At 35.0% G+C, this 18,267-nt stretch overlaps 2 protein-coding genes across 5 annotated transcripts in view; one reads left to right on the top strand and one right to left on the bottom strand.

Annotated features, from left to right (window-relative positions):
- The window catches only part of LOC105149866 (uncharacterized), a 392,270-nt gene that overhangs the window by 243,628 nt on the left and 130,375 nt on the right, over nucleotides 1-18,267 (top strand). The gene's annotated exons all lie outside the window — the stretch shown is intronic.
- Nucleotides 1-18,267, bottom strand: part of Dscam1 (Down syndrome cell adhesion molecule 1) — a 414,656-nt gene that overhangs the window by 385,278 nt on the left and 11,111 nt on the right. The window lies entirely within an intron of this gene.

The raw sequence follows: 18,267 nt of genomic DNA, 5'->3' as shown, positions 1-18,267 counted from the left end.
TAGTTGCAGCGGTCAAGTGGAGTAGATCCCGGTGTGATCCGTCCAGTCGACTAGTCCAGTATCTCTCAAGGGATGGAACGAGCATCTCAGCGGATAATTGCGTGAAGAACGTCGACTAGAGATAGTCGGTGCGAAGAGAGGGATATACGTCGAGAAGAAGGCACATTATCGACGATGTCCGTCTCGAGATAGTCGGAAAAATCGTCGTCGGAGCAGGAGAAAAACATTTTCAAAGACGACATATTCTCCGCGTATATAGACGAGCGGATTTGAGGCTGCGTGCGACGCGCGGATAACACGGGAATAGGATATCGCCTTCTTTTCTTCTTTTTTTTTTCCTTTTGCTTTTCCAGCAGAGAAGAAAATCGCGTCCTTCCAGAAAATTGATCTCGGTAAGCTGTATTTGACGAGAGTACAACGTTCATCGAGATCGAATCCGACGCGAATGGTCCTTTCGCACATTGGATGATAGCATATTTCACAGAGTGCATTCGAGGACGCAAAAAAGCGAAATACGTGCGCTCGCGGTGTGAATGTACATCATTCGGAAATGCTCTTTTACGTAACACATCTCGCGGTTATAGGACATCCTGTATTCTCGCTGGACGATCTCGTTCGTACTGAAATTTAACGTCGCGTTCGCTCACAAATGGCGTGGCGCCGGTTAAGATTATCGGCAAGGTGCACCCCGTTATATTCCGCACACGTAAGTCTTCCGACATCTTTTATAGGTAAATACATATTTCGCTTGCGTCCAATAATGGCACGACGATATGGGAAGCTATAAAGCGCGCGAAATGGCGAACCTGGTGCGCGTGTACCACTTTTCCTCATCACGATGAAAAAAATGGCAGTCTCGTGTCTTGACGTTTTATCAAGTTTCTCGGTTGTGGATTAAGCTGATGGAAAGCACAAAGGACGAAAGAGAAAAGAGAGAGGAAGAGGGAGAAGAGGAGAGAGAGGGGAGAGAGAAAGAGAGAGAGAGAGAGAGAGAGAGAGAGAGAGACAGAAGTTAATTGTGAAAAGGAATGAACATGAAAAGAATAATCAAATGCTGCATATTTGCAATTGTTACATACACTATTAAATATCAAAGAAGCAATGGTACCCAATTCTTTGAGTTAAATAACAATTTGTTATTTTTAACTTCCATGTCAAAATGTAAACTAATCCATTTTGTGGTTAGTTTTAAAATAATCAATGTCTATAATTAATGTTTGCACTTAATAAATAACGTAAATAATAAACTAAATTTGAGCCAAATTAATGCATTTTCTTGAGTTTAAATTATTAAACTTTACTGTTTTAATTAAATTAACGACGCATATTGAGTAGAAGCAGTGGCGATATATAGAAATGATTAATAATAGCTGTAATTATGTGGGTATAATTTGATATTATGAATTTAGCAGTGGGCAGATTATTGCCACAAGATATAGGTGCACATAGGTCGAATGCATTAGGACTCTCGAATTACATTTGTAACACAAGCCACGTTCTGTGCACAAAGAGCACGATCATTTGCCAAAGGATACACTGTTAAATTCATAATGTCATATTATCCAATTTGAATTATTTTTAATTGTTTCTATAGACGCTATTGTTTCTACTTAATATGTCGTTAATTTAAATAAAACAATAGAGTTAAATACTAAAACTAAAAAAATATTAATTTTTTTTTTTACTCAAATTTAATTTATTATTTACTAAGTGTATACAGTTGATGTGAACGCTGTTTACTTTAAAACTAAACAATTTGATCACAGAGGTGGATTGATTATATGGTTTTTTTTTAAATCACATGTTTTAAAATAATACGTTTTGACACATTTAGAAATTAAAAATAACAAATTATTACTTAATTTAAGAAAATAATTCAAATATGATTCTTTAATATTTAACAATTTAATATAGAAGGTTTTTCGTCATATAAATTCGAAATGATTACAATCAGTAGTATATCTTCCAATAATACACGAAAAGAACAATTTTGCCAAAATATTAAAAAATTTAGTTAAATATAGATCTTTAAAATCGTTAAAATAATTACATAGGGTACCCAAATTGCAAGAATATTAAAACTTTTTACAGTGTTGCTCATTATATTTCAGCGTCCGACATAATTATTCCAACGATCCAAAGATTTTCAGATCTGTATTTTCAAATTTCTAATTAAATTTTTAGATATTTCAGTAAAATTGTTTCCATGATAGATATTAGCTGCACGTGCATGCAAACTTACTGCTACATAACTTTATCTTTACTTTGAAGCTTTTTCTAAAAATAAAATACTTGACGATAAGATGAAGCAACAAAGTCCAGGAAAAAATTAATAATGTTTTTTATGAGACATTGTTGTTTGAATCAAATAAGAAAGTGCCAAACATGAGCAAGGCTATAAATATAAGTATTTAATAATATTTCTATGTAAATTTTAAATACATCTTTTAGTAAACTGCGTATCGATTTATTATTAGACTTACAGCGTAATCACAAATTGAAATAATATTCTTACAAATTTAAAAAATTAACTATTGATTTAATGGTAATGCTACTAACTTTATAAAACACTGTAAAGAACTTATTGCGAAAAATATTATCTCAACTCAATAAATGTCGATTTTTCTTTGAATTTTTGCTAGAAAATAAGTGATTTTATGTATCTATCGTGTAAGCTCTTATTTCTCATTCGAGATCAAAAGTTAAATCACATGAAAATTATTAAATTCAGTAATTCTATAAATTGCGCCGTAAATATTTTTAACAGCAATCATCCACGTATACCACTTATTAACACTTTTATCGAACGTGTCAAATGTTTTACATGACAACAATTTAAAATGTTTTTATATATAATATTGAAACATTCTTTTGCACAATAAAAAACGCATGTCCGAGATTTGTGAAAGGGAAATTTGCACGGAAATTGCATCGCACGACCGCATCATTCGATAATACTTGCAGTCGTCGTAACTCGCTCACGTCTTTATATTTTTTCGTCTACGTCGTTTCCCATGCCTATTCCAACTTATCCTGAACTGCCGATATCCCGGAATTTTACGGCGAGGTGTGTAAAGCGGTGCGACTAGCAGCCTCCGAAGGTGCACCAGAGTTCTGTCTGACATTTTTAAGAAATTCCATACCCCCTTCTACCCTCACCTATCCGTCGTTCACCGTTTTTTCGCCGTCGCTCCAGGCTGACATTATGCTAACCAGTCTCCGACCCTCGATATTTCGAGCCGCTCGTCGCTCTCGTTGATCTACGAGCTCTATTCCCTCTCCTTCCTTCTTTCGTTTTTCTCTTACGCTTCCTCTTCGCCACTTGTTAACGCTTACGAGACCAGAAGCTGCACCTCTCGGGACGAAACGCCCTCGAACTGTCAAAATGTTACAAACCCGCTGTTCCCGAGGGAACCCGGGCGCGAGGGCTACCGGAACAGAACGAGATTTCGTCCTTCTCAGCGTGAGTTATTGTCCTCGAAACCGATACTGGCTGATAACCTTTTCTTATCCGGATTACAATCCACCCACGTGCCGCATGAATAGGATTTTGGATGAATCGAGTTAGAAACTTCCCCAGGAAGGCAGCGGGATAAGCAAAAGCTGTTTTTGACAATCGAGAGAATTAAACAAATTTAAGTAGAAATAGCGAAGTTTTGATAAACGAAGTTTTAATTTTAAATTCTATTTGTCTGCTGATTCATCCGTCCGTAACATAAGATTTTAAGTAAAGGCATTAGTTACAAGAAATTTTTCAATTATTTTTTATAAATATTGTAATCAACGTAATTTAACATTCGATATCGCGCGTTGATGAGTTTTCGGTTTTTATATATTTCTTGACAATCAATTTGTTTTTCTTTAATAGAAAGTACGCTTCAAATTTGGTAACGTTTATACATATATAGGCACAATAAAAGAACAATTTTGCTGAGGTATTTAAAAATTTCGCTAGAGACAGATTTAAAAATAATTTTGTTGAATTATGAAAATAATTACTACGGATGCATTGGATATTCGAAAAATTTACAATTATAGTAACATGTAATTATAATTTCAAGTACCAAAAATTTTTCTCTCAGTGCAGCAACTTTTTTTTTAGCTTTCCTACATAATTATCTTAATAATCCAACAAAATTATTTTCAGATCTCTGTATTTAGCTAAATTTTTAGAAATTTCAGTAAAACCATTTTTTCTGTGCATCAATTTTGTTGCGAACAATCGCATTCGTGGCATTAAGCAAGGATTACTTTGTATTATCCGTTGCTCAGACGTGTTCCTGTCACACATGTGGCATATTTCAGCGTTATTTCAACGACGGAAACTCGATACGCGCCGCCGTGCCATTTCGGTATAGAGCGAAATCGGAGCGATCGTCGCCCGTCGACGTCGGTTTATCGAAAATTTATTCGTTCCCACCGACACGTGACTGCCGGCCGCTTTGAAGAGGACCGACAACCGCTGGCGATCGTCGTCGCGGACGCTCGCAAATGAAAGTTACTCGATATTGCGTCAATAATGGTTCGACGTACGCGACAAATGGCGCGTGGCGGAAAACGGCCAAGAAAGGTGGCAGAGAGCCGGAGAAAGAATAGCAGACAAACGCTTTTTCATCGGACAGTGGGGCGCTCGTAAAAATGTCATTGCACCCGTGGGCAGAATCCATGAAGCTCCGCAATTTTTGGCCGCAATACGTCATACAGTCGCGTCGCGAACGAGCCGCATTAAAAAGACTAGCGAAACACGGTAGTGTATGATTTTAGTTTTGCTGTATATTCCATATCGAAGACATTTTTTCATATTACAGCTTTACTCATCCCCGATACACCGGTGTCGATTTATTCCCGACACTTCGTGGTTTTAGAGATAGGTACATGGAGATCAGTCAGAACCAAGTTGTCAGAGTTAACAGCGTCCTCTCTAACGCATTACAGCTATTTGTGGCATGGGCATGATAAATATGAAAAAAAAAAAATCGGATAAATACGGCAAGACCACTAGGTTTGCGAGTGAGCTAACGAATTTATGCGACACGTATTTTTAACTTTTTTTTAACTCCCACCCGAGCGATGAGAAATGGTCGCCATCGTCTGGTTTTATCCAGATACTAAAAGAATTATGTTAGAATAAAAATTCCTGTTTCCGAGAGAAGGTGAACCGTCTATTGGCGAGCCTCCATAGTACTATCTTACTCTTCTCCCCCATCCCGAGGAAGAAATATCGCGAGATCCATTATCTTAGAGAATTTAAATTAATCTTCTCATTATGCGATGTGAAAACATCGTTTGTATGCAATTTCATCGATGCGAAATCAAATGATACTAAAAATTTCTATACATATATACATTAGACCGCTAACTAGCCTCAAATATATTATTCTCAAAAGTATATACTGAATTCATAACGTATTAGGGTTGCCACAGACCTGGAAAATCGGGAAAACCAGGAAAAGTCAGGGTAAAAAAGTTTGGAATTTTAAAAAATTTGCTCACAATTTTTTTAAACTGCTCCTATTCTAAATAATTATTATAATTTTTTAATATTATATCATTTATAATGAAATACGTTCAAAATTTGCACATTTTAAACGATTTTAATAAAATAATTAAAATTTATATTTTATTCAATATTTTTATTTGATCGCTCTTTTTCATAACTGCATTCTTTTTTAGATACTAATTTATTTACAATACTAATTAATTTTTTGTTGGCTTGAATTTACACCCAAAATTTTAGTATGCTACTAAGCCTCTTTTGCATTATTTTTAATAATATAGGCTAGCTTTCCTACAACTCTTGACTTTAAATGTGTTAAAATTTACATATTTTATATTGAAAAGTTTTCCATTTTCATCTGGAAAACCTGGAAAAGTCAGGGAATTTAAAAATTTATTTTCTGGCAACCCTGCGTGATATGTTACGTATATAATCGGCCATGTCTCTTTATCGTTTGTTGTCAATTATCTTTAATTTTAGTAGATTATTTTCAACTTTTTTCAAAAAGATAAAGAGTTAGTTGAACCAAGATTACAATTAAATTACATTGATAGAAACGAGCATGTGTTACGCATATATGTACATATAGTACGTAGCTTTTGGAGACAACTTTTTGGTACGATAATAAATAGAGAGAGGAACATTTATACTGGCTGTAATTGTATATCGTATGTTGTAATCTGTAAGAATTGACTATCACAATCCTTTCTTAAAATCAAATGAGAATACGTATATAAATGCTCCTTTAGCAATGTAATGTGTAGTAGGTATAGAAGTCTATGATTGACGCAATTTTATCAGAATTTCGTGAGAATACGGTGATATTTGTTAAATATCGGAGGGGAAAATTCTTTCGTAAAGATCCTTCCGTTTCGATTCCAACTATAATAATACAACGTAAGTAGATTTGTCGTAAGTTCTCGGTATTCATCTTTGTACCGTAAGATGTACGAGCATGCAAATATCTGCATTGGGGAACTTTTGCGAACTTCTCACGCTCATAAGGAACTTGCCGTTCTAACTCACGAGACATCTCTTCGCTTGCGAAGTGCCATGCGTTCTTAATCTCTGGCTCTTTGCCCTGATAGCCGCGTGAACTTTTAATCGTTAACAAGAATTTACCGGAACTCTTCGAGCATTTTGCATTCTCTAGCAATAGTAGTGGAACATTTGCAGATAGAAAATGATTAAAATTAACAAATACACATTATTTTCATGTGCAATCTGTAAGAGTCAAGATTCATTATTTGAAACTTAAAGTACTTTTTATTATCAAAATAATTATGTAGAAAATGCCTAAGCTGATTGCCTGAATGTCAAAACTGTTTGCAGTATTGCTCGTCATGCTTGAACATCTTATATAATTATTTTGATAATTTAACAAAAAAAAGATTTAAATTTTTAAATACTTTGGTAAAATTGTTACTCGTTGACTCGTTAAGAAAGTTCTTAAAATTAAGGAAAGGGAAAATTCATTAGAGAGAGAGAGGAAAATTTTTTGGTTATTTATAATTTATAATTCAATGTTTGTTTATACAATAGTTTATTATATCAGTATTAATTTTTTAGGCAAATTTTTAACTGTAATTAATGCGTGGTATTACTTTCCGAAGAACGTAATTAAATTTTGAGGATTTCTAGGCGGAGGAATTCGAAGTCGTGAAAAGAAGCTCGTAACCCTCCAACCGATTCCATCGGCAATCAAACTTTCCCGTAACACAAATCAGATTTCCACGATTCTTCGCACGGCCGGATCACACGCTTTTTCGAGGGTCTGTGCTTCTTGTTGGCGCCTTCCTGAATATTTATGGCTGCTCGTCGAGAAGGGTACACGTTCTCATTCTTGCGAATCCATCGACGATGAAGACCGTCCTGTCGTCGTCGAAGCGAGCGTTCCTGGCGCTCTCTCGTTAATATGAGCCATAAATCAGGGCAATATTCGAAAATTACGCGTGTAACGCGCCATGAAATGAACCGATCGCTCGTCAACCGAGTTACTGCGATTCGGGATAAAAGGTAATAATCGTATTTCATGATCGCTATGGGATTCCTATATTTAAACCATTCTTTTTACTACTACGTTCTCTCCTTTTTTTTTTAACCGTGAATGTTTTATCTGCCGTTTAGATATATTACATGACGACGAATAATACTTATATTATTAAATGAAACGCTGATAGATGCATATATTTAAGTTGAGGAATGGAAAAGTTTTTTTTGTTGATTCACAGCATTATATTGACGTTATTGTTACATTTTAATGGAAAAGTTTTGTACAAAAATCGAGAAACAAGATTTGCAATTTATGAATTATTTTGTGCTAACTTTATACCGAAAAATAGTTTTGCTGAAATATCCAAAATTTAGTTGAATACAAATCTAAAAATAATTTTGTTAAATTATAAAAATTATGTAGGACCTTCAAGCTGGTTGCTAGAATGTCAAAAGTTTTTGCAGCATAAATGCTCATCGTGCTTGAGTTTCCTACGTTATTATTTTAGTCCAACAAAATTATTTTCAGATCCGTATTTATCTAATTTTTAGTTATTTCAGCAAAATTATTCTTTCCGTGTGTCATTTATTTCATTATTATTTCTTGTATTTGTGAATTTCGTAGTATTTTCTATGATACCTACGTGAATCTTGAGTTCATTAACAGGCGCTAAATTATTCGTCTAATTTTTAGTTTTATTGATTTAATTACAAAATAATGTTCAACGTGAGACAAGAATCAAAGAATCACAATCGCATTTAGTATCAGCTTCTTGTCATATTCTGCGTAATATCTACACATTAGCAGTTATATCACGTTTCGCGCAGAATTGTATAGATCATTTCTCCTTGCATCTCGTTAATTAACAAGAAGTATTCATTTATTGAAATGAAAATTGCAATAATAATTTTTTCGTAAAATCTTGAAAACTATAATGTCACGATATTTTAATTAAAAACTGAAATCATGCACGTAATCTTTTGAGATCAATACCAATTGCTTGTATATGTTCGAATACGTCTATCTTTTTTACAAAGAAGGTGGAAAGAAGAAGAAGAAGAGAACTGAGACGAAGTAACATATCGTACCCATGAATGCATAGGATACAGAGAGCAGGTAATGCTTGTCGCAAGATAAATATTATTCATGCGTGATTGCGGACGAATTTATCTCGTCACTTGCGTCCTCGTCTTCTTCACGACATCGGACGCGTTTCGTCAAAAACGTCAGGAATTCCATCCTTCCGCGAAGTAACGAAAGCCGCATCCCCTTTCATGGATCGTAGGGATGCATTCCGGATGCCTCGGGGTGAAATGTTTTCTCCCGCAACCGTTCATGTAGAAAGGAAATTATATCGACAGCTCTTACGGAAACTATCGAGACGAGCAATGGGCGCTTTTCTTTCTTTATTTTTTTCCACTGCGATCGGCACGGCGCCTTACGAGACTCGACAGCAGCGAGGCAGACGAGGGTAAAGGAGAGGCTTGAAATGTGGATTCACAGGGCGTTCCTGAACTTCAGTACCGATCTTCTGGAGCCTTGTGAAGGAACAAATAGACCATCATTTCACGTGAAATTCCTTGTATCGTTGATGCATCTTAAAGCAAACAATGCTTATGTCGGATATACAAAAGAATTTTTTCCATTTACTTTATTTTAATCTTCCTAAAAAATTTTTATCACTGCATTGATATAAAAAGAATATTAATTTCTTACATGATATTTATTAGCATTATAATATTATTAAATTGCTTGTCAATTTAATATGTGATATTTTACTACTCTAGTTCTTTTTATTGTAATTGTGTTTCAAAACTAGGAAAAAGATTTTGCGTGGTTTTCGGAATTGGATATATAAATTCACATTGAAATATTTAATAATATCCTACTTTGAGAGAATGTAGGATGTCTCTTGCTTAATTAAATTAAATTTTGTTTAGTTGAGTTATTCTTCTATTAATACAACGTGATGTCATTATTATGATTTACTTAATTTTCTTTAAGCATTATATATAAATAATGCTTTTATTTTACATTAATAATTTCTCATGTTTCTCTTGCTGCTCTGCTTTTCCTTACAATCTTCCTTCTTATTCGCAATACTGTCTCTCGGCATCGAACTTTACGCGTTGCGCAGACTATTGTCTGCGACAGCCAGTTTGTTACGTACGAGCAAATGATGGAAGCAATTCAATCAGAGTTTTGCAGCGATCGACCAGCTGAGACATCTGCGCTTCCTTCCACTCATAACATACAAAATCCTGCTACTCCGTTCTTGACGAAGCGGCATTTTGCATGATTTACGATGCGAAGGCTATGCACGACGCCAATATAAGTTAAACGAGTCTCTCTTGTGGGCGCGATACTTTCACGAATACCTACAACGGATTTACTACTTCACGTGCTTGGTAAAAAGGTCGACTCGTCAAGTCTTTCCAGCGAGGAAACGCGAAAGTTTGTTTATTCACGGACGAAATACGTCGCGAAGTTATTGTCGATGGCTCTTTTTATACAAGTATATAAACTCTCGGTTACGAGTGCACATTTTCTCTCGAAATAAAAAATTGAACGTAACGCGGAAGGGACGATTTTGCTCAGGTATCCAAAAATTTAATTAGATTAGAAAGACTATGAAAACAATTTTATTTTGACCATCAAAATAATTATGTAGGATGCTCAAGCATAATGAGTATAAAATGTAAAAGATCTTGATATTCTAGCAACTAGCGTCTTACATAATTATTTTGGCTCAACAAAATTATTTTCAGAACTGTACTTAAATTTTTAGATATTTCAGCAAAGTTGTCATTTTCATGTAGTTATATAGCTAGTTAATTGTGTTTAGGTATGTACTTATTGGTAACATACTGGAACAGATCATAAACTGTTTATAAAAATGAACATTTTGAAAGGTAACGAATAAAATGATTATATTTACAAATAAAACACATGTTGAAACAAGAAAATAATCAGAATTATCGAGAACATCGATAGAATAATAAAAGTGACGAAACAATGAGAGTCGCATTGAAATCTGCTTGGGATCGCGCGGTTATTAACAAACAAGATTTTATTTGTTAAAACAAAAAACGCAAGATTATCGATTCAAATCCAGAAAAAATAGAAGAGTTAGGCAAACGGTGCGAGAAATGCGCGGCGAGAGGCAAAGACGGGTTGATAAGGATTAAAGCAAATGCACTCTTGATTATCTCGCTGGGATGAAGCGCGAGAGTAGAAGAGGTCCCGGGCTAAGAAAAATACGGGGAGAATGGAGGTAATGCGAGAGGCCGTTGAATACGCGGTCGGGATTTTTCATGGATCGATTATGGCAATTCAATCAGGAGAGGGTATGAGGAGCGTGGGCGGAATTTGTCGTTTCGACGTGAGAGTGACGAGATTTATCCGAAGGAGAACCCCGGAGAGCGACGCGACATCCTCTCGAATGTGCTCTCCATCTATTCTAGCGAGATCCCGTCGGTGTTTTCTTTTCGTTTCCGGGCAACCGAACGGAGAAAGGTGCGTGACAGAGTCCCGATGGAACGGGACAGGACGATAGAGGATAGAGGGAAGAGGGAGCGAGGGAGGGAGGGAGGGAGGGAGGGAAAGAGGACATCACCCGCCACCCTCCATCGTGGTGGTGCAAACGGGATTGGCGAGTTTGCCGAGCAACCGCGTACCGCGTCGCGCACTTCGGGGTGCAAAGTAAAAAGAGACGAGAACGGGCTGTTACGTAATTTATGGAGTGGTTACACATAGCTCGTGTGGCTCGTGTTCTCGTCCTTCGTCCCGGGGACTCGATCGCGTAACGATTCGCACTCTCTCAAGTGTGTGCACCGGGAGGAATTATTCAAACATTTGTCATGCCGAGAGTGATATGTTGCGCAGTCGTGAAGAGCAAATTTTAAGGCTGATAAAAAAGACAGAAACGAAGTTACCACCAGAGGTATATCGACAATCTTTTTTAGAAATATATTTTAAAGGAAACATTAGTTAAATATATTTAGTATTCCCGTATAATGTAAAAGGTAATGAAATTTCTCCTAAATATGTGTTTTTTTAATTAAATTTACGAGAACTATTTTTAATTTTATTAACGAACTCCAGAACTCCTCTTAGGAATGCATTTGGAACTGTGAGAAAAAGTTCTCTTTTTAAAAAGTAAGGTGCACTACAACTTTACAGAGATAAATATGGATAAAATACGGACTTTTCTCTTAGAGTCTCTCTCTCTCTCTCTCTCTCTCTCTCTCTCTCTCTCGCTCTCTCGCTTCCTCTCTTCCCCTCTCGCTTGCTTTCTCTCTCTTATTTTTTTAGGCATAAGTATGAAATATCTGTCTAACTCTTTATTATTATTCGTCATTTTAAACTTCTGTTACAAAAATAGCGTTCTATCTCGCGCGTACGTATAGCTAGCTTCAATTGAGAATTCTAAATCGCATGACGCTCAAGTATATTATTTTGCCATTTTGTGGATTGCCATAGGAAGATTCGTCCAAAAGCCGAGCGTGTTTGAAGCGAGAGCAATGTAAAATTTATAGATCGTAGAGCCAGTGTAAGAGGCTTAACTTTTCGAGCGATAATACTTCACTAGTAATAGGTCGGGAGCCGGATTCACGTAATAATGCGATTACCGATATCGGTTGCAACTGGTAGGGAGAACCGAATTTAAACTACAATTATCCCTCGCTATGGGATACCGTGGAGTGCAATGCACGTGATAACGTTAGGCACGCTGCCGATACCTTGCGTACAATGTACGATGAAAAAAGAATTTTCTTCGTGAAACGTTCCGCTGTAAAAGTGTAGAGATTTTTCACTGAGCGTCCATTAAGGTGTTTACAGAACGACGAAGAGCTTTGTAACTTTCTACAGGCAGGAAAAGCAGTTAATGAGGATGCAAATTTAATTCGTCCGGAAGAAATTTCATTTGCCGCCAGTCTCGACAAATAATTTGTCGTGGCTCGGTGAATCTTATAACTTTCAACATCATTGGTGGCTATCAAAACCCCTTCATTCCGTCTTGTAACAGACAGCTTAAAATACCGCTGATAAAGCTCAGTCAGTGACTATCAGAGTAATATAATCTCCATTTGTAAAATTTTGTTCAAAAAGGCTAATTTTATAGTTATTTTGCATGATTATATCCTGGAAGAGTGTATCTGCAGGTGTATGCCCTTTTCCCTAAATTTTGGAAAAGAAACAGGATTAAATTATGAAAATTATTTTGGCGCTGAAAAGTAAACGCTCGTTGCCCAATTTGTGTTTCACGTGTTGTTTGTACAAAAGTTCGCTGAAGATCTTTGAAGGCTGCAGACTCTCTCTCTCTCTCTCTCTCTCTCTCTCTCTCTCTCTCTCTCTCTCTCTCTAATCTAAATATTAATGATAAGTTTTGTGTAAAGATAAATTTTTGCCCCCCCTCCTCCTCCCTCTTCTCGACCGAAATCCTCAGTACATCTGTGACTGTAGGAGATAGATCCATGAATATTAAAGTAATCGTAGAAATAAAAATTTTGTTGAGATGTTATGTAACATTTTTCTTGACAAATGCGCGAATAAGAAAAAGGTGAAATGTAAACGCTACGTAATTTGTCCTGTTTAAAAAAAAATCAGCTAGCCTCTCGGATGTTCACATGGATAATTTTCCACAGCGATTACTCGTAACGGTGTATCATGATACGCGCGTTTGTTTAGTGGTCTTGCTATTAGCGTCACCGTTGTGTCCACCCTCGAGTTTATTCGTGGTCTTGCCAGGCAGAAAGGTCGATTGTGGTGTGTGCCGCTCTTGCACGGGCTGTTTAATTAATCCACCACCTACAAAATTCCTCGCGACCAACCTGCTCGTTTTCCCTCTGTTGTGGGCTCGTAAAACTCCGTCACGTGCCGCTCGTCAAAAGTTTTTAATTCACACGCCATGCTGATATCGAACGTGTCGCGGCGCGAAATATGCGACCTTACTAACGGAACCGGACGTTTAAAGCGATTCGCGCCATAATTTCCTTGATTAAGCCGAGATACGTGGCGGATTGCCAAGAAGGGCGGTGTTGTACCTCGACCTCCCCTGGCCATTTCCCCGAGGGTGGTCGACGAGTGTCCGTTTGCTCGTAAATAACATCGCGAATTAAGCGTGTAATTTCCACGCGAGTTACGGGCGGACCCCGCAGGTCCCCCCCCTCTCTCTGTCTCTCTCTCTCTCTCTCTCTCTCCGCGATTCTTTTATTACTGTAAAACGTGCGTTCCAAAAAATTTACAATCGCTCGATGTGCGACGTGACAAATCGTGAAACGCGCTGCCTGCAACCGAATATAATACATTAAAAGCTCCGCTGGGAAAATCAGTCAATATTACAACTGAAATTAGTCATTTCATGAAAAGCATTTTAAATACAGCTGAATAAATAAATGACCTTTAAGTATAGAGGTACAAATACAAATATCACGAACAATTAGGTAAAATAGCGATAAATTAATAAAAATATTTGTCAAACAGTTTTCTGGAATATTATTAATGTTTTTATTGCTTTAAAACTTCCTCAGTTCTTCATCTCACGGATGTAAAATATTATACAATCCTAAAAATGTGTTAAATTAATCAAGCCTGCGGCATATGATGCATTTTTTTTTTGCTAAACTGCTTGCGTTTTAGTAAATTATTAAAAATTCTGCGCGTTCTGTCTGATTCAAGTAATGTATATTCAAGCAATTCTAGTAATGTACCGAAACACAAATAATTCAACAGAAAAAAATGCATTTGTATGCCGTAGGCTTGACTTGTCCAATTTAGTGAATTTTTAGAATTGTATTTTACATCTTGTAAGTTTAATGAAAGATCAAGGAAGTTTTAAAATTAATAAAACATTAATGACGTTCCAGCAATATGTTATATGACAAAACTTTATTTGTAATTAATTTGTATTATTATCATTTAGAATAATGAGATAAATCAGTTGATGTAAAAGAAACACATAGTTATTTAAAAAATATGTAGGCAAAATGAACAATTTTCTAGATAAGCTACTATGTATTTTCTTTATATTAATTGATTCATCTCATTCAATTTATAAAAGTATTAAGGTACGATTAACAAAAAATTAATAGTTAACAAGTATTAAATATTTCACGTCAGTATGTGCCAGAATAAAATATGAAACATCTCGTAAACTGTTGGTTTTTTATTCCTACCTTAATATTTTTATATACAGAATAATTAAAAGACTCATATTATGCAAAAAAAAATCATATAGGGTACTCTTTGAAGTGTCTCGCGCTAAGTGAACGCATAGCGCGACAATACAGCGCCAAGCATATCCAACATATCTCCAACTTCAAACCTATGTATATTTGGTGATAATAAATCATACGGAAACAATAAATTCATTTTAAAGGTAAAAGATAGCATTTTAAGATAATAATTAAAATTGATAAAAAACAAAATTTTCTTAATCATAATACCATTGTAAATATGATCAAAATCATTTATTTTTAAATCGCCGATTTTTCGCTTAAATTATTTCTCGTAGATGTGACAATAGAATTTTTCTGACAAAGAATTTAAATCCAGCAGCTAAAAATTTTCGAGAAATGACGCATATCTTTGAGTGCATTTATGTACTTGATGTATTTTTGATGATCTTTTTTTTTATAGTTTTGTTTTATTTTTTATTATTTATTATTTTTTTACATTTTATTAACTAAATTTGATTTACTATTTTAAATTTAAAAATATTTAGCAAAAATTTGTCTTTTAAAAATAATTTTAATATTATAAATAAAAATCAATATAAAACTCCATTTTAATTTATTTCGTGTAGGATGCTAATAATATCAACAAGTACAATTTATTATATTCATTTTTCAGTATATTACAAAAATATTCAGTAAGAATTTTATATTTATATACGATCTTTTATATATAGTATAATCAAAATTTGATAATATAATTACTTAATTTTTCAATAATTAAACTTATATATAAGTGAACTTATATATTATGCGATTTATATATATTGTTATATTAGGATAAATTTAGAAAAAACTTTTACGTTTATGACTTTATTTGAAGGATATATAAAATATTATCTTAATTTAATTATAAATTGTCAAACAAAACAATGAAAATTGAGATATAATATTTGGGTGTAAAATACTTACAAATACATTTTGCGAGTAATGCAAATTAGGTTTACAATATGAACTGGAAATCGATAAAAACTCATATTTTTAGTGTGCGCAGTTTAATATTCCATTCATATCGGCATTTTGTGCTTCGCTTTTAAGATATTAAATGTCAATGACAACGGTAAATATGGGGATTTCGGCGATATTTCATTGGAGGTTTTGAATACATGTATGAGATCCAGTACGCATCTGTTCCTCCTGATTGATGAAATAGATTGCGCCTTTGTGACACGCACCTGTGTCTACCACATTCGTTCACGTTCTATTTTAGATTTTCCTTAGGCACATATTGCGAAGTATAGAAGATACATTACTTTCAGAATGGGCTTTTCGCTTGCTTCGTAATCTTACGACTGCCAGCTCGTGATAAAATACCACACTATTTTCATTCTGCTTGTATACACATAAAACAGCCTACTTAAAAATTTATAGATTTATATAAAATTAATTTTTGTATTCATTTTGTATTTACTTTTGTATTCATTTCAAAATGAATGGCGCAATTGCTTTTTTACTTATTATTATATGTGGCAATTAATCTTTCATTTATACCTTTAATTTATTTAAATGTTTAATCAGTTAAATATTTTTAAATAATCAATTTTAAATTTTATTTTAAAATACATTAAAATGTATATCGCTATATAAAAAAATACATTTTTTCTTCTAGATTATATTTCTAGATATTATTCTTCTTATTCTTCTAGATATTATGCTAAATAGTATATAATATGTCTGTTTTCTGTGACTGAACTAGTGTACATTTTTGGAACTTAAAGTGAGATATGTTTGACATTTGGTTAAAGCGAAAAAGAGAGTTCTAGAAAAGTCTAGTGCAGGAACAGAAAACAGACCAATAATAGCATATATTTCATAAACCTTTTAATGTGATAATACAAACGTTTTTTAAATAAAAGTTATTAAATTTTCAACTCTTTTTTTACGCGCTTATCAAGTTTTTCCCGCGATAAATTTTTATTATTGTATAATGTTGAGAAAAAAATTTTTTCGTTGGAAGCTCTCAAGCCACTAATGAGACAGACTGCTTAATTGTGCCTGCGTTAATTACAGAAATATCTCGCCGGGGTCAGTCATGTTTTATTACGCATTCCACATCGCGTAAAGAATGCGCAGTAACATTTGATATCATTTTGCTGGTAGTTATAATTTCACGAGGTTTAAAATGTATTTATTACGAAGAAACACAAGATGTATATTAGCGCAATTATCTCTTTGACGTATAGCTATATGGCTGTAAAAAAAAAGGAATCAAAAAAACATTTGCGTTGTTCTCATCGTTGAAAAAACCGCTGGAATGTTTATTTTAAAAGAGATTCTGATGTAGAGATAATTTATTCGTCAAAGTCCCGCCTCATAAACTTCCTCGTTCGTCCCGTCTCTTTTCGGTCTCTCTGAGAAAGAAGAATTGTAAATAATTCAATCAAGCATAAAACTCAGAGATTGAGCTCGCTCGATGCAGAAAAAGTGCATGAAATTCCAGAGCACACAACGTGATGCTACACGTCAGCTTCGCAAGCAGTCCGTGCTCGTTAAAACGGCACGACGAGCTGCGACCTCGTGGATCTCCTGTAGCTTTTTTTTCGTCTCTCTGTCGATGCCATTTATTGCGCGCAACAGCGTTGATAGTGCGCGAAAACAATCCTTTTGAACGGGCCGGCAAAACATTTCGCTTGTCGATGGATGTTACGCGGCTGCGACGAGCCGTGCGCGCACGCGTTATGCGAATTCGGCGTTGTTGAACCCAAATAAAAAACGTCCGAGAGCTTTTGTGCGATATTTGCCGGGTACTATAATTGCCTTAAAGGTTTACACGGTTTGCTCGCGCTCTGCGTATCCTGGCCATCCGAGACAGGATTGACAATTTTTAACTGATTTCATAATTAACTTTAAAGTGTTTTTTTTTTGTCGCATAGCATTGTATTCTGTCTGTTCGCAGAAATTATTTCAATTAGTCCTACTTTATTAAAAGATTAATTTTTTATTTATATTTTTTTGAAATTTGATGCCAGAGAAGAAAAAGAGAAAGGTAAGAAAAAAAGAAAAAGAATTTATAGATTTCTTCTATCTGCAGATATCGATGGTGGTGTGTATTTGATATTTATTATGTAAAATTGTATTCTCATTGGTTAAACTCAGACACATATAAAATTGATAAAAAAAGCGTGGATACATTAGTCCTTAAATCCCTATAAAAAAAACCTATTACTCAACAGAGAAATTTTGAGAACTACTTTAGCGAAGGAAAATACGTTTTTTACTGTAGCCATCAATTCCGGAAACTATGGTCGTCTGTCCCAAAATTACCCTATTATTTCACTGTACTTCAAGAGACTGGCTCCGAATGGCGTGATAAAGTCTCATCTGGGTCTCTCCTTCTTTCCAAGATTAGATCTTTAAAATCTATTAAAGAAATCGTCGGCTGACGCATGTCGCAATCCTCGTAAGTCGTTTCACGCGTCGTTCGTTCGCACCTGCTCGAGGAAGGGAAAGAGCATCGAACGACATGATTCACGTGATTTTCACGTGACGGACGAACGCAACGCGGCGCAAACTGCATCTGCAACTGCATCTCGCGGCGATAA

This window comes from Acromyrmex echinatior, chromosome 9, assembly GCF_024713525.1.
Source record: "Acromyrmex echinatior isolate Ae372 chromosome 9, ASM2471352v2, whole genome shotgun sequence".
In the NCBI taxonomy this organism is placed as follows: Eukaryota; Metazoa; Arthropoda; class Insecta; order Hymenoptera; family Formicidae; genus Acromyrmex; species Acromyrmex echinatior.
The sequence above is the reverse complement of the archived record's forward strand: the minus strand, read 5'-3'. Positions and strand labels throughout refer to the sequence as shown.